At 38.0% G+C, this 12,800-nt stretch overlaps 1 protein-coding gene and 2 pseudogenes across 2 annotated transcripts in view; 1 reads left to right on the top strand and 2 right to left on the bottom strand.

The window, feature by feature from the left end:
• The window catches only part of LOC147824378 (interleukin enhancer-binding factor 3 pseudogene), a 33,147-nt pseudogene extending 28,536 nt beyond the window's left edge, over positions 1 to 4,611 (bottom strand).
• The window catches only part of Shroom4 (shroom family member 4), a 273,979-nt gene that overhangs the window by 184,693 nt on the left and 76,486 nt on the right, over positions 1 to 12,800 (bottom strand). The gene's annotated exons all lie outside the window — the stretch shown is intronic.
• On the top strand, positions 8,465 to 8,547 carry LOC147824377 (U4 spliceosomal RNA; annotated as a pseudogene).

The following is a 12,800-nucleotide window of genomic DNA, read 5'->3' as shown; positions in this document are numbered from 1 at the left end:
TTCTTATATTTAGGTATAGGACACATTTTGAATTTATTTTTATGTATGGTGTGAGGTTGGATTTCATCAAATGCTTTTTGTGTATCCATGGAGTTGATCATGTTATTTATTTCATTCCATGAATGTAATGTTTACATATTTTTATTTTTTGATGTTGTGAGTCTTGCATTCCTAAGGTAAAGCCACTTGTTCATGGTATATAATTCTTTTTATATGTTGTTGGACTCAATTTACATGTATTTTGTTTTGAAATTTTACATCTATATTCACAAGGGATATTGGTCTATAGTTTTCTTATGATTATATTTGACTTTGGTATCAAGGCAATACTTGTAGACTGAGTTGAAATTTGTTTTTTCCTCTAGTTTCTTAGTATTAACTCTTTAAATATTTGGTAAAATTTGCTAGTGAAACTGTCTGGGCCTGAGATTTTGTTTGTGAAAAGATTTAAACTAGTAATTCAATAGCTTTACTTATATGAATATATTCACTTTTTCTATTTCTTCCTGTGCAATTTTGTAATTTGTTCTCTTCCAGGAATTTATCCATTTCATCTATGTTATCTAATTTGCTGGCCCACAGTTGTTAGTAGTACTCCTCTATAATCTTTTATTCATTTTCTGTAAATTCAAAAGCAATGTTCCTTCATTATTCTTTGTCCTGGTAAAATATTTCATGTCTTCATCAATATATTTAAAGGTTTGTCAACATTGACTGAATTGTGCCTATGTAATATTGATATTTTGAATCCCTACCTCCCAGTACCTCAGAATATGAATGTATTTGGAGATGAGGTCTTTAAAGAGGTAACTAAGTTAAAAATGAGACAGCTAATGTGGGCTGTCATCCATTCTGACTGGTATCCTTATAAAGAAGAAATCTGGACACATAGGGAGACACCAGACACATGCACCGACACAGAGGAAAGACCAGGTAAGAACACAGAGAAAAGGCAGCCTCCATCAAGTCAAAAGTGGCCTAAGGAGAAACCTAACCCACTGCCACTTTGATCTTATACTTCCAGCATCTAAAATTTTGAGAAAATAAATTTATACTGTTTAAATCACCAAGTCTGTGGTAGTTTGTTATAGCAGCTTCTCTTAATCCATTTTGTGTGAGTGGCTATACCAAAATATTGGAGACAGGGTACTTTATAAGAAAAAGAAGTTTATATTGAATCACAGTTTTTGGAGCTGAAAAGTCCAATCTCAGGCAGCCATATCTGCCACAGGGCCTCATGTGACATAGTAACAGGGCAAACAGCATCATATGGTGAGAGTGTGTTCAATCACAAGTAGCATTTGCAGAACAGAGATCTGGGGAAGACGCCAAGCTCATTCATAACAACTCACTTTTTCTGAGTACTAACCAAGCTCCACGAGAGCTAGAACTCCCATCAAATGGGATTAATCCATTCTGAAGGTGATGATCCACTGACCTCATACCCTTCCACTTGGCCCCACCTCTTAACAGTTGTACCACTCTCAACATTGACATACTAAGTGTCAACCTCCCAGCACATGAACCTTTGGGGAACGAGCCAATCCAAGCCACAGCACAATCCTAGGAAATTAATGCATCAATTTTGTTGATCTTTTCAAAGAACAAACCTTTTATCTTGTTAATTTTCTATGCTGGTTCTGCTTTATATTTCATTTAGTTCCACTCTCATCTTTATTTTTTTCCTTCTTCCTGCTTTGCCCTGGATTTCCTAGTTTCTTAATCTAATTGATTTTTATATTTTTCTTTTTTTTAACATAGGCCTTTATAGGCACTAAATTTTTCTGTAAGTGCTGTTTCTACTGTATCCTGTGTTTTGATATGTTGTTTTCATTTGCATTCATCTTAAAGTATTTTCTAATTTCTCCTGAAGTTTGTTCTTTGGCTGATTGTGCATTTCAAAGGTGTTGTTTAATTTCCACATATTTGTGAATTTCTCAAATTTCCATCTATTGTTGATTTCTAATTCCTCTGTGAGCTGCAAATTTGTTTCGTATTATTTTTATTCTCTTAAGTTTCTTGAGACTTGTTTTATGGCCTAGCATATGTTTTATCCTGGAGAAGATTTCATATATACACATAAGAAAAACGTGTGTTCTGATGTTGAGTAGAGTGGTCTGCAGATGTCTGTTAGGTCTATTTAGTTTACTATGTTGCTCAAATGTTCTGTTTTCTTGTTGATCTAATTATTTTATCCATTATTGAGTATAAGAATTGAAGCCTCCAACTATTATTGTTTTTATAGCTTTGTTTTGTTTTGTCACATAATTGTACATATTTATGTGGTACAACATGATGTTTCAGTATGTATATTACGTGTAATGATAAATTCAGAGTAATCAGCATACTGTCAGCTTAAACACCATTTTTCTTCATGATAAGACCATTCAAAATCCTCTCTTCTAGCTATTTGGAAATATACAAGATATTATTATTACCTATAGTTACAAAACTGTGTAAGAGAACACCAAAACCTATTCCTCTTTTTAAAAAAAATTTTATAAGTATGTTTGCGGTATGTAATAATTACATTCATCACAGGAAGGGTCAGGGATTTAGCTCAGTGGTTCTGCCACCTGCCTCACAAGCGCAAGGTTCTGCGTTTGATCCCCGGTACCAAACAACAACAACAACAGCAACACATTCATTGCAGGGAATTGGTACATGTACATAAGCTATCTCAATTCTTTGTTTTCCCTTCCCTCTACCCCCTTTTTATTTTGCCAGCATCAGATTCATTTATTTATCCTATAAGTCATTAGAAAGTTAATTATCATCATACTGTATGTATAGGTAAACAACCAGACTAATAGGATAAAAACCATATAAAACTCATAAAACAATTATACCAAATCAAGGTACAGTTTTAGATACATTGCCTATGTTGAATTACAGTATTTTCTCTCTCTTTATTCCTCTTCTCTAACTGTAACTTTGTACCTACATTATTGTTGAATTGTCTATTTCTCCCTTTTTTATCTTGTAAGGAAAGTCAAGAATCAACAAATTCTTTCCATTTTTGTATAGTGGACATTTTTTTTATCCTGGGGAAGGTTATAAATACACTTAAGAAAAATGTGTGTTCTACAGTTTTGAAAGATATTTTTGCCAGATATAGGATTCTTGGTTGAATTCTTTTTCCTTTAACTACGCTATTTTTTCTAATGAGAAATCAGCTATTCATTTTATTAGAGTTCATTTGTCTGTAGTGAATCATTTTTCTCCAGCTACTCTCATTGTATTTTTCCCTTTGGCTTCCAATATTTTAACTATGATATGCCTAGATGTACATAGATCTTTACTCTTTTATCATTATTAGAGTTCCTTGAAGTTCTGTATGTATACGTTAATATTTTACTGTGTATTAGAAATTTTCAGTCATTATGTTTTTAATTTTTTTCTGCCCCATTCACTCTCTCCTCTCATTCTAATATTCCCATCTTGTGTATGTTGAAACACTTAATGCTGTCCCAAAGGTTTACGGGGCTCAGTTCATTTTCTTTTTTCTTTTTTCCTGTTCTTCAGATTGTACAGGCTCTAATTAACTATCTTCAAATTCATTGATTCTTTCTACTTCCAGACTAATTCTAGTGCAAAGAACTTCTAACAATTTTTTCCATTTCAGTTACTATATTCTCCAAAACCAGAATTTTCCTTTGGCTGTTCTTTTATGATTTCTACCTCTTTATTGATATCCTCTATTTTATTGATATTCTGCCATTGTTATATCTTCCTTTCATCTTTTTTTAGCAGTACTGGGGATGGAACCTAGGACCTTGTGCACGGTAGACAAGTGCTCTGCCACTGAGCTATATTTTTCATCATTTTTAAAATTGGTTCTTTTAGCTCTTTTTTTTTTTTTTTGGTACTGGGGATCGAATTCAGGACCTTGTGCTTGCGAGGCAGGCATGGTGCCACTGAGCTAAATCCCCAGGCCTCTCTTAGCTCTTTGAAGCTAATAGCTATTTTGAAGGGTTCACGACTGCCTAACAGGTATATTATTTATGGTCTCCCTCCCTGAGGTAGTTTATCCTGCCTGCTTTTCTATTACACAGTGGTCATATTGCTGTTTCTTTGTATGTGTTACAATTCCTTGTTTAGATGATAAATTGTAGCAACTCAAAATCCCATTCACCCCGCCACCACTGCCACCACGGGGCATGATTTTGGTGGCTTATCTTGCCTAAGTTTGTAAATTCTAATTCCCATGCACTGTGTATTCTTTAATATTACTCCTTAATCATTTCAATTTACTTGATTTTATTATGGTTTTTATTGTTTGTCTTATGTATGTATGTCTGAATATATGTGTATGTACGTATACTACCTCAGAGTAGCTACTGGGTCAATATAACTTAATGTTCAGCTAGTGGTGGTTAGAGTTCATCCTTATGCCCCTTGAGCTCTGGGGCTTTAGAATTTTGATGATGGACCATTGCGTGGCTTGGGGAATGCTTCTAAATTATTTTCGTGTCCTTGCAATGACTCATAGTTCTCAAGTGTCCACTATGGTTTCTTCTGGGTCAGTGGAGCATGATGCAGATACATACCTTGCTGACCCCCAGGAATAAGTGTAATGCTAACAGGCCTCTTTTTGCTGTCACTTTCCATGATTCTCCCTGTTATATTTATGGCTGATCTGCCATTTCATTTATTGCTCTTAGTGTCATGGAACTATTAGTTTCCTACTAGCCATTCAACATGACGATCTTTATTGTTTTTGACAACACCCTCAGGAATGAGTTCTTCCTCGTGATGCTTAACATAATGTGTGCTTTCTCAATAGAGCTGGTGATCTGCTGGTCCTCTAGTGCTGTCTAACTCTCTGAGCATAATTTCTGGGCTACCTCACTGGAGTGAAGTGGGGTGATAATCTGATGCTCCCTGAGTGATATCTTATACTACAAGCAGGAGCTAGAGGGTAGGGGTTGTAGCCCCAAGTTCATGGTGTTCCCCTCCTGGAACGGAGCCTCTACTCTAGAAATGAGGTCTATGATGAGGAGGGAATCTTAGTGTTTTTGACCATGCCAACCCAAAGAAGAAGCTGAAGGTGAGGGGAGAAACATGTTAGCAACCTGTCTCTCCCAGGGTAAAACTGTGGTCCTACAACTGGGAGCTGGGGGTAAAGACAGCCCCATCTTCTTGGCTACACCTACCAACAGTAAAGCTTCCAAAATACAGAACTGGATAGGAAAGAGGTAATGACAGCTAGCTAGATCCCCAGTGTCCTTACTAAGTCTTAGTTGATTTGCTTTAATACATTCATCTAAATATATTAAATTCCCTGAGGTCAATTTCCAGAACTTTAAATGGTTGTTTCAATAAGTTTTACCAGTTAAGTGGCTAGGAAGAGGATAAGTAAAGCTCCCCACATAGTCATTCTGGAAATCTTGCTCTCAAGCCTGCCTGCCTGCCTGCCTGCCTGCCTGCCTGCCTGCCTGCCTGCCTGCCTTCCTTCCTTCCTTCCTTCCTTCCTTCCTTTCTGGTACTTGGAATTGAACCTAGGGTCTTTGCATTGAGTTACATCACCAGCATCTCTGTCTCTCCCCCTCTCCACATCTTCCCCCTCACCCTCACCCTCTTTCCCCCTCTCTCCCTCTCCTCTCTTTTAATTTTGAGACAGGTCCTCCCTAAGTTGCCCAGGCTGGGTTCAAATTGCTGTATTTCTGCATCAGCCTCTCACAGTGCTGTGATTACAGGCATGAGTCACCACACATGGCAAACCAAACCATGGATTTTTAAACCTCTTATTAAGCTTTTCTAAGTATCTAGAATTTAATACATTTGTAAATTCTGAGATAGCCTGGATACACTTATCAGCAGTTTAATTTCTGCACCATAGGCTTCATGTATATAGACTAACAAAAACAATGTCAACAACAAAAAATAATAAAAGATTGCATAAATTCATTGTTCATGTGGATAGCCACATTCAATTTAATTATGTTTCTCAGGCATATTGCCCCATTTTTCCAATAAAAGGTAAAACTGAGATATTTTCCTAACCTAGAGTCCTCTAGTTTTGCCTAAACTTTATTCCTTTAAATATCAAGCACTCAATTTTATCCATCTTGATGAATTCAGTCGAAAATATCCCTAAGTAACATACACAAAAGGCAGAAGATCCTAAGTACCTTAAAGGGAGATTGGAGGATTACTAAAAAGGAACCAGCTGCAATATATGAAAGGTATCACAAACTCTGTCAGAAGGACCAGATATTTTGCCACACATTTTGGGGGGGGGGTACCAGGGATCGAACTCGGAACCTTGCACTTTTGAGGCAGGCAGGGGAACCATTGAGCTAAATCCCTGGCCCTGCCACATACTTTATTAAGGGTAGAACTGATGGTACCAAAGAGCCCACATATCAAAATTGTACACAAAACTTCCTCACTCACATCTCAGAGAAGTCTGGTAAAGAAAGAACAACCTCCCAAGCGAAAAGGTCCAGCCTAAAAATCGACTCTGATCAAGGCACTGCCACATCAGTCCTCTCTATGGCCAAGCGAAGAATCAATGCCTCGTCATAACATCTAAAGAATGCTTAAAACTGGCCCCAGTCTTCCTTTCCATTTTAGTCTCTACCATTCTTCAACTTGTAAGTTTCTTCAACCACATCTGTTTCCCTTTCTAATACCTTCTCCCTGGTTTGTTTCCTTTAACATAAAATCCTGCCCTGCAAGTTTGATAGATCCTTGGGTACAGGGACTGTGTTTTGTCCATCTCTTTCTCCAGTCACCAGCACAGGGTCTATCTTAAGAGATACTCACTATATGTTTTTTGGAATGAACATGATCCTGCCATCTAAACTCTTTTAAGTGTCACCTCTCAGTTATAGGGTTTTGTTTTGTTTTTTGGTTTTTTCGTGGGGTTTTTTGCACTCAATTGGGAAGAATCTTACTCTTTTAAATTCTCAGAGCTTCTTGCTCCTTTTTTATTATTTCTTTGTTTGTTTTGCAATGTTGAGAATCAAATGCAGGGCCTCCTGCATTGTTTGGCAAGCACTGTGCCACTGAGTTATATCCGTAGCCCTTGCTCTTAACTTTTGTAAGGAGTCTACTACTGTTTTCCTTGTGCTTTGTTATAATTATCTCATCACCTACCTTATTAGTGCCATTACTATTCTTCTTCTGAGAAGAGGAAAAGTGAGACAGAATAATAAAGACACCACACACATACACACACACCGCACAAACACACACACACACACACAGAGAAAGATCACATATTTGCCTCATTAAAAAAACTTTCTGGTGTACTTAACACAATGCTTAGCACATAGGAGTTCAAAAATATCTGCCAACTAAATTGCAAAAACATTTGGATATCAGTATGGAGATTTTACTTTAGATCCATACCTCATACCATACACTTCAATAAATTCCAGATGGGCCCAAGAATTAAACACAAAAAAGAAAAAACACCCTGGGGAAGTGGAGAACACAGAGTTACATATTTGTCCCAGCTGTGGAGGAGTGCTGCGTTTCTGAATACTGAAAAATAAAAGAAACATCAGGATGGATGGATTTGAATATATCAATGTAAAAGGGAACGCTTTTGCATAGTGAAATATGATAAAGCACACATAAAATGAAAGCAATAAAATTGTAATAATATGTGACAAATATAAATAATAAAGTTAACTATCCAAATGTAAAGAATGAATAAAAAGATATGAAGTCATGGCTCAGATTTTGCTTGAGAAGTAGTGAAAGAAAATGGATGAGGGAAGAAACAACAAATTCTGACATTAAAAAATGGAAAACTTCATTAAATAAACTAATGTACACACCTATTAAGCTAACAAAAATGTTAAATATGATAACATTTAGTGTTGCAGGGCTCTGCAAAAATAGACACATAGCTTAATCTGTTGGGAATACAATCTGGCAACACATAACAGCAGCTATAAAACAGCTTGTACCTTTTGGTCTGGTTACTATACTTTTGGTAAGACACCAGAACATATAACTCTAAACAGGAGAAATCCAATTTGTACAGAACCCATTGACAGCACAGTGTTTTATATGAATAAAAAATTTTAAATAAATTAAATCCCCCAAAACAATAAAATGGCCAAGCAAAATTTGTTATATCAATACCACAACCTTAAATTTGAGTGGGGCAAGATTTCTACTTATTCCTTATTGCCATGTCTGTGCTTTTGTGGTTTCTTCATCTTGGTTACCCAGCACTTAGCTGTCACTGTATTTATTTCCAGAGTAAGCTACCTCCAACAAATGACCCAGTCTGCCACCTGCCAATTCTTGTTTGCTGCTCTTCTTCTGTGATAACTGAGGAAATAATAAATTCCCATTACCCTGAGGACCAGGGCCGGGCACAGTGGCATGTGCCTGTAGCCCCACCTACTCAGGAGGCTGAAGCTGGTGGATCACTTAAGTCTAAGAGTTTGGGGCCAGCCTGGGCAACACAATAAGATCTTGTCTCAAAAATGAAACCTAAAGCTTTGCGCAGTGGCAATATCGTAGCCAATGAGGTTTATCCGAGGCGCGATTATTGCTAATTGAAAAATGAAACCTGAAACAAACCCAAAGCAAGAAAATAAAATACAAGTGGGTTACTCTGAAATCAAAATATAAAGTTCTCTTCTCCTGCACCATGGGCTTTGTAGCAGCTGATTCAAAATCTCAAAGCTTTTGTTTTTCTTTTCAACTTATTATTGGGGGTCCAAGCTGTGTTCTAAATTTCAAGATAAGCAGGCAATTGCTAAATATGGTTTTGCTTTAATTGTAGATTCCTAGTAAAACCTTGCATTGCAGAAACACTATGTATTTGAACAAAACTCTTTTGGATCATACTAGAAATATGCTCATATGGAAACACCTCTAATCAGGAAAGATAGCGCTGAACTCTATAATTGTAAGTTTTGGTAATAGATGTGGCCCTTTTGTGATTAAAGAGAAAACTGGGGGCAAGTAATAACAAATTCATTTAGTAGAGTCATGCTCATATGCTTATTATCAATAAAACTCTTTATTTAAACAGAGGACTCTTTGGTTTATTAGAGCTCATAACTACCCCAAAATAATAAAGTGCTTAGATTTCACAAATATGTAACAGTTACAGTTTTGCCATTCTCATCATGGGCCCATTCTTAAACTTTTTAAAGAAAACAAAAACTATCAGTTCTGTCATTAGTTGGAGATTTTACTTAAGGCCATACCTGATTAGCTTTCAAACCCCAAATCAAAACAAGCCCCAAATATAGACTGTACCATAAACAGGCAAGAGGCAAGAGCTTTTTTGTGAAAGATCTGGACACCAGGCCTACCGAAGAAGTCAGTGCACAAATTAAAGACAATTGAAAACAAACAGAAATAAGAACATTCTTGGTGAGAAAAGTGATTGCTAGCAATGTATAAGAGAATAATATGTTCAGTTGAGCAGCACAACCAAGAAAATAAAATTTAAGCTATGGAAACTTGGCTATAATGACAAGAAGATAAAAAAGTGAAGCATTTCCCACCTTTGGTCTGCTCTCTAGATGAGGCTAGGATTGTTAAAGTTGCTTGGGTGATGTTAAAAACAACAATAACTCTATGAGTTCTGAAAAGAAATTGCTGAATGACAGCCATTTTTTGAATTTGATCATCCTGTAAACAGCTTTAATTCGTACATATAAAAACAGTATCCATGAATTTGTAGATCTTTTTCCCTACCCACGAATATGACATGCTTTATTCGGCAACAAACAGTGTATATGCATACTATTAACTCAACTTTAATGAGTCCAACTATCCCCATGTGCTGAGCATCTGAACAAACAGGCAGTGCCTGCTGATGGGCAAGAAAGGAAAGGCCTCATGGTACCTCAGAGGCAAAACCCATTTTCAGAATCGAGATCTGCTGAGGTCTAGGATGGACAATCTGGTAAACATTTTATATGAATTAGGTTGGCAGGCTGGTAGATTTCTCATTATAAAGTTGGGTTTCTTGAACTGTCTGGAAATTAGAAGAGATGTGGACAACAATCACACCACCAGCAGGCCAGGAGGGTGAGACCTGAAAAAGATGTTGGCTGAGCCATTTCCTGAGCAGATAGGAAGGGAATTATTTCAATTATTGTCACACAATTGGCCAGATGCTCCCTCTCGCACTAGCCTATTTTCTCAAAACAAAGAAGAAAAGAGGAATGGGAGAGAATGAAAAAGGAAAAGAAGAAAAGGTGGTTGAGGGAAAGAGAAAGAAGAGAGGACGGAGAGAGGGAGAGAGGGAGGGAGGGAGGTAAATAGGCAAGGAAAGGAAGGGAGGAAGAAAAGAGGAAAGTAAGGAAAGAAGAAAAGAAAGGAGCGAGGATAAGCACAGAGGCATTACAATTACAATCAAGTCGAAACAAGGATTAACAACTGTAATGAATATAAAGGTCACTTTTGTATAAAATGAAAATAGAAACTGTCAGTTCAAGAAATGTTACTACACCAGCTCAGTTACTCTCAGTTCATAGGTCTGCATCATTAGGATTAGTAGGGCCAAGGAATAGTATCATACCTTTGCACTTTTATGAGGCACATCTGTTCTGGTGGCAGCTTGCAGACTGGCAGGGCTACAAACTGGCATGCCTTTAGGTCATAAACTAATTATGGCACAATCATTCACTTGTGCTAGCCATTTTCCCAATTACTCATGAGTAAAGAGGGTGGGACACTTGTCTAAGGCCAACTCTAGAAACAAGACTTCCCAGAACTAAGCCTTCCTTCCTGGTGAGTTTTGTGGGAGTCTGCAGAGCCATCAGCATTCTCAGGCAACCTAGAACTCTATTCTCTGGCCTCAATACTCCATGTGGCAATTATTACATTTCTCTGTTCTCGAGGCCCAGTAAGGAAATGCCAAAATAGGAAAGAAAGTATACTTTAAGGGTATAGAGTTCATAGGGTAGGGAAAGATAAGACTAATCAAAACCTACCTTCCTTCCTTCCTTTTTTTTTTGCACTGCTGAGGAGAGAACCCCAGGCCTCGCATATGCTACGCAAGTACTCTACCACTGACTTACATCTCCAGCCATTTCATTATTTATTTTGAAATAGAGTCTCAAAGTTGCCCAGACTGGCCTCTAATTGAGATCTTCCTGCTTCAGCTTCCAAAGTAGCTGGGATTACAAGTATGCACCCTGTGCCTGGCCTCAAAACCCTTGCTTTTCTAAAGCCCACCTGCATTCTGTATTAGTCATCTTTCTCATCAGGACAAAATACCAGACACCCACAACTTAAGGGGGGAGAAGTTTATTTAGCCTCACAGTTTCACTGGGTTCAGTCCATAATTGGCTGGCTCCAATCCAGAAATGGCATGGTAGAAGAGCCCAGCTGAGGAAAACAGCTCACTTGATGGCGACCAGGAACCAGAGAAAGAGGTGAAGGAGGAGCTGTGGACAAAAATAATCCTTCCAGGTCACACCCACAATGACCTGCTCTTTCCAACTAGGCTCCACCTCTGAACAAATGAGACTTTTGGGAAACATTTTAGATTGAAACTATACCATTCTGCCCTTGTGTCCCCAAAGGCTCATGTCCATCTCTTATGAAAAATGCATTCAGTCCATCTCTAAGAGTTGCTAAAGTCTTAACAGTTTCAGCAGTGCTGAAAAGTCCAAATCCAAAGTATCCTCTGAGAAGACTATGAAATTCAAGAAGTTAAATACTTACAATAAACAATGGCACTGAGAAAATACTTCCATTTGAAATCAAAGAAATAGGGTGCAAGAAAGGAATCAGAACAAAGCACGACCAAAATCCAGCAGGAAAACATTAAATCCAGTAACTCCATGTCTAGCACCCACCAGCAGATTGTGGTAAGATGTGAGCTGTAAAAGGTATGGGAAGCCCTGCCTGTATGGCCTTGCAGGTTCCAGCCAATATGGCCTCTTGCTTAAGCAGGCTCCACTTTCTGTATATGGCTTTTCTCATTAGACATTCCATGTTTCTGGCATCTCCAACTTCCTGAAGTCATCACTGAACCTGCTGTTTCACTCTCAGCTCCATGCACTGCCCTCTCCTTGGCCTGGCCCCCCAGGCCTTCCTCTGAAATCTAACTCTTGCATTCCAAATGCCTGTAAAACCAGTACCACAGGGATGATGCCAAGAAATGCTGCCAGTGGGAGCAGTAGCTAGGCCCCTTGGACCATGGCTACAATGGCTTCTGAGTGCTTGGATGACTGAAAACAGTAAAATGGGTCCTGGGGAACCAATTCTCTAGGTGCCCTTCTCTAGCAGGGAGTGTCAGGGCTCTCTTCTCAAATGGAAGGTTTAAACTTTTACACCTTTGAAAGGTAATGAGTGGGGTCTTGTTGATTCCTGAGATGCCTTCAAGTAATCTTTTCTTTTATCCTAATGCAAAGTACTTGGCTTCTTTTTAATGCTAATTTTTTTAGCAGCCAAGCTCTCCATGGACCCAACTTTGCAAGGACTTCCTTGATGGCCAAGCTGCAAGTTTATCAAATCATTCAACTGTCATTTTTTCCTCCTGATTCTCACTATATAACTGGCTAAAAGCACCCAGGAGTGGGCATGGCATAGCTTGAATATTTGGCTGTTTGATATTTCCTCTTCCAGATTAATGAGTCCACCACCTTTAATCTTAGTCTCCCATAAAGTCACAGGACATGAGTAAAGTGAAGACAAATTTTCTGCAAAGGTATAACACACATGGCCTCTAGTCAAACTGCCAGTGTTGTCCTTGTTCCCAACTGAAACCTAGTGAGCCTGGCCTTTACTTTCACATTCCTATCAGCACTCTGCTCTTCTGAATTCTAACCAGTATGACACATGAAGCACTCCTCACAATA

Source organism: Heterocephalus glaber, unplaced genomic scaffold (genome assembly GCF_053883595.1).
Source record: "Heterocephalus glaber isolate CG9 unplaced genomic scaffold, H.glaber_assembly_v1.0 deba00001546, whole genome shotgun sequence".
NCBI lineage: Eukaryota > Metazoa > Chordata > Mammalia > Rodentia > Bathyergidae > Heterocephalus > Heterocephalus glaber.
The sequence above is the reverse complement of the archived record's forward strand: the minus strand, read 5'-3'. Positions and strand labels throughout refer to the sequence as shown.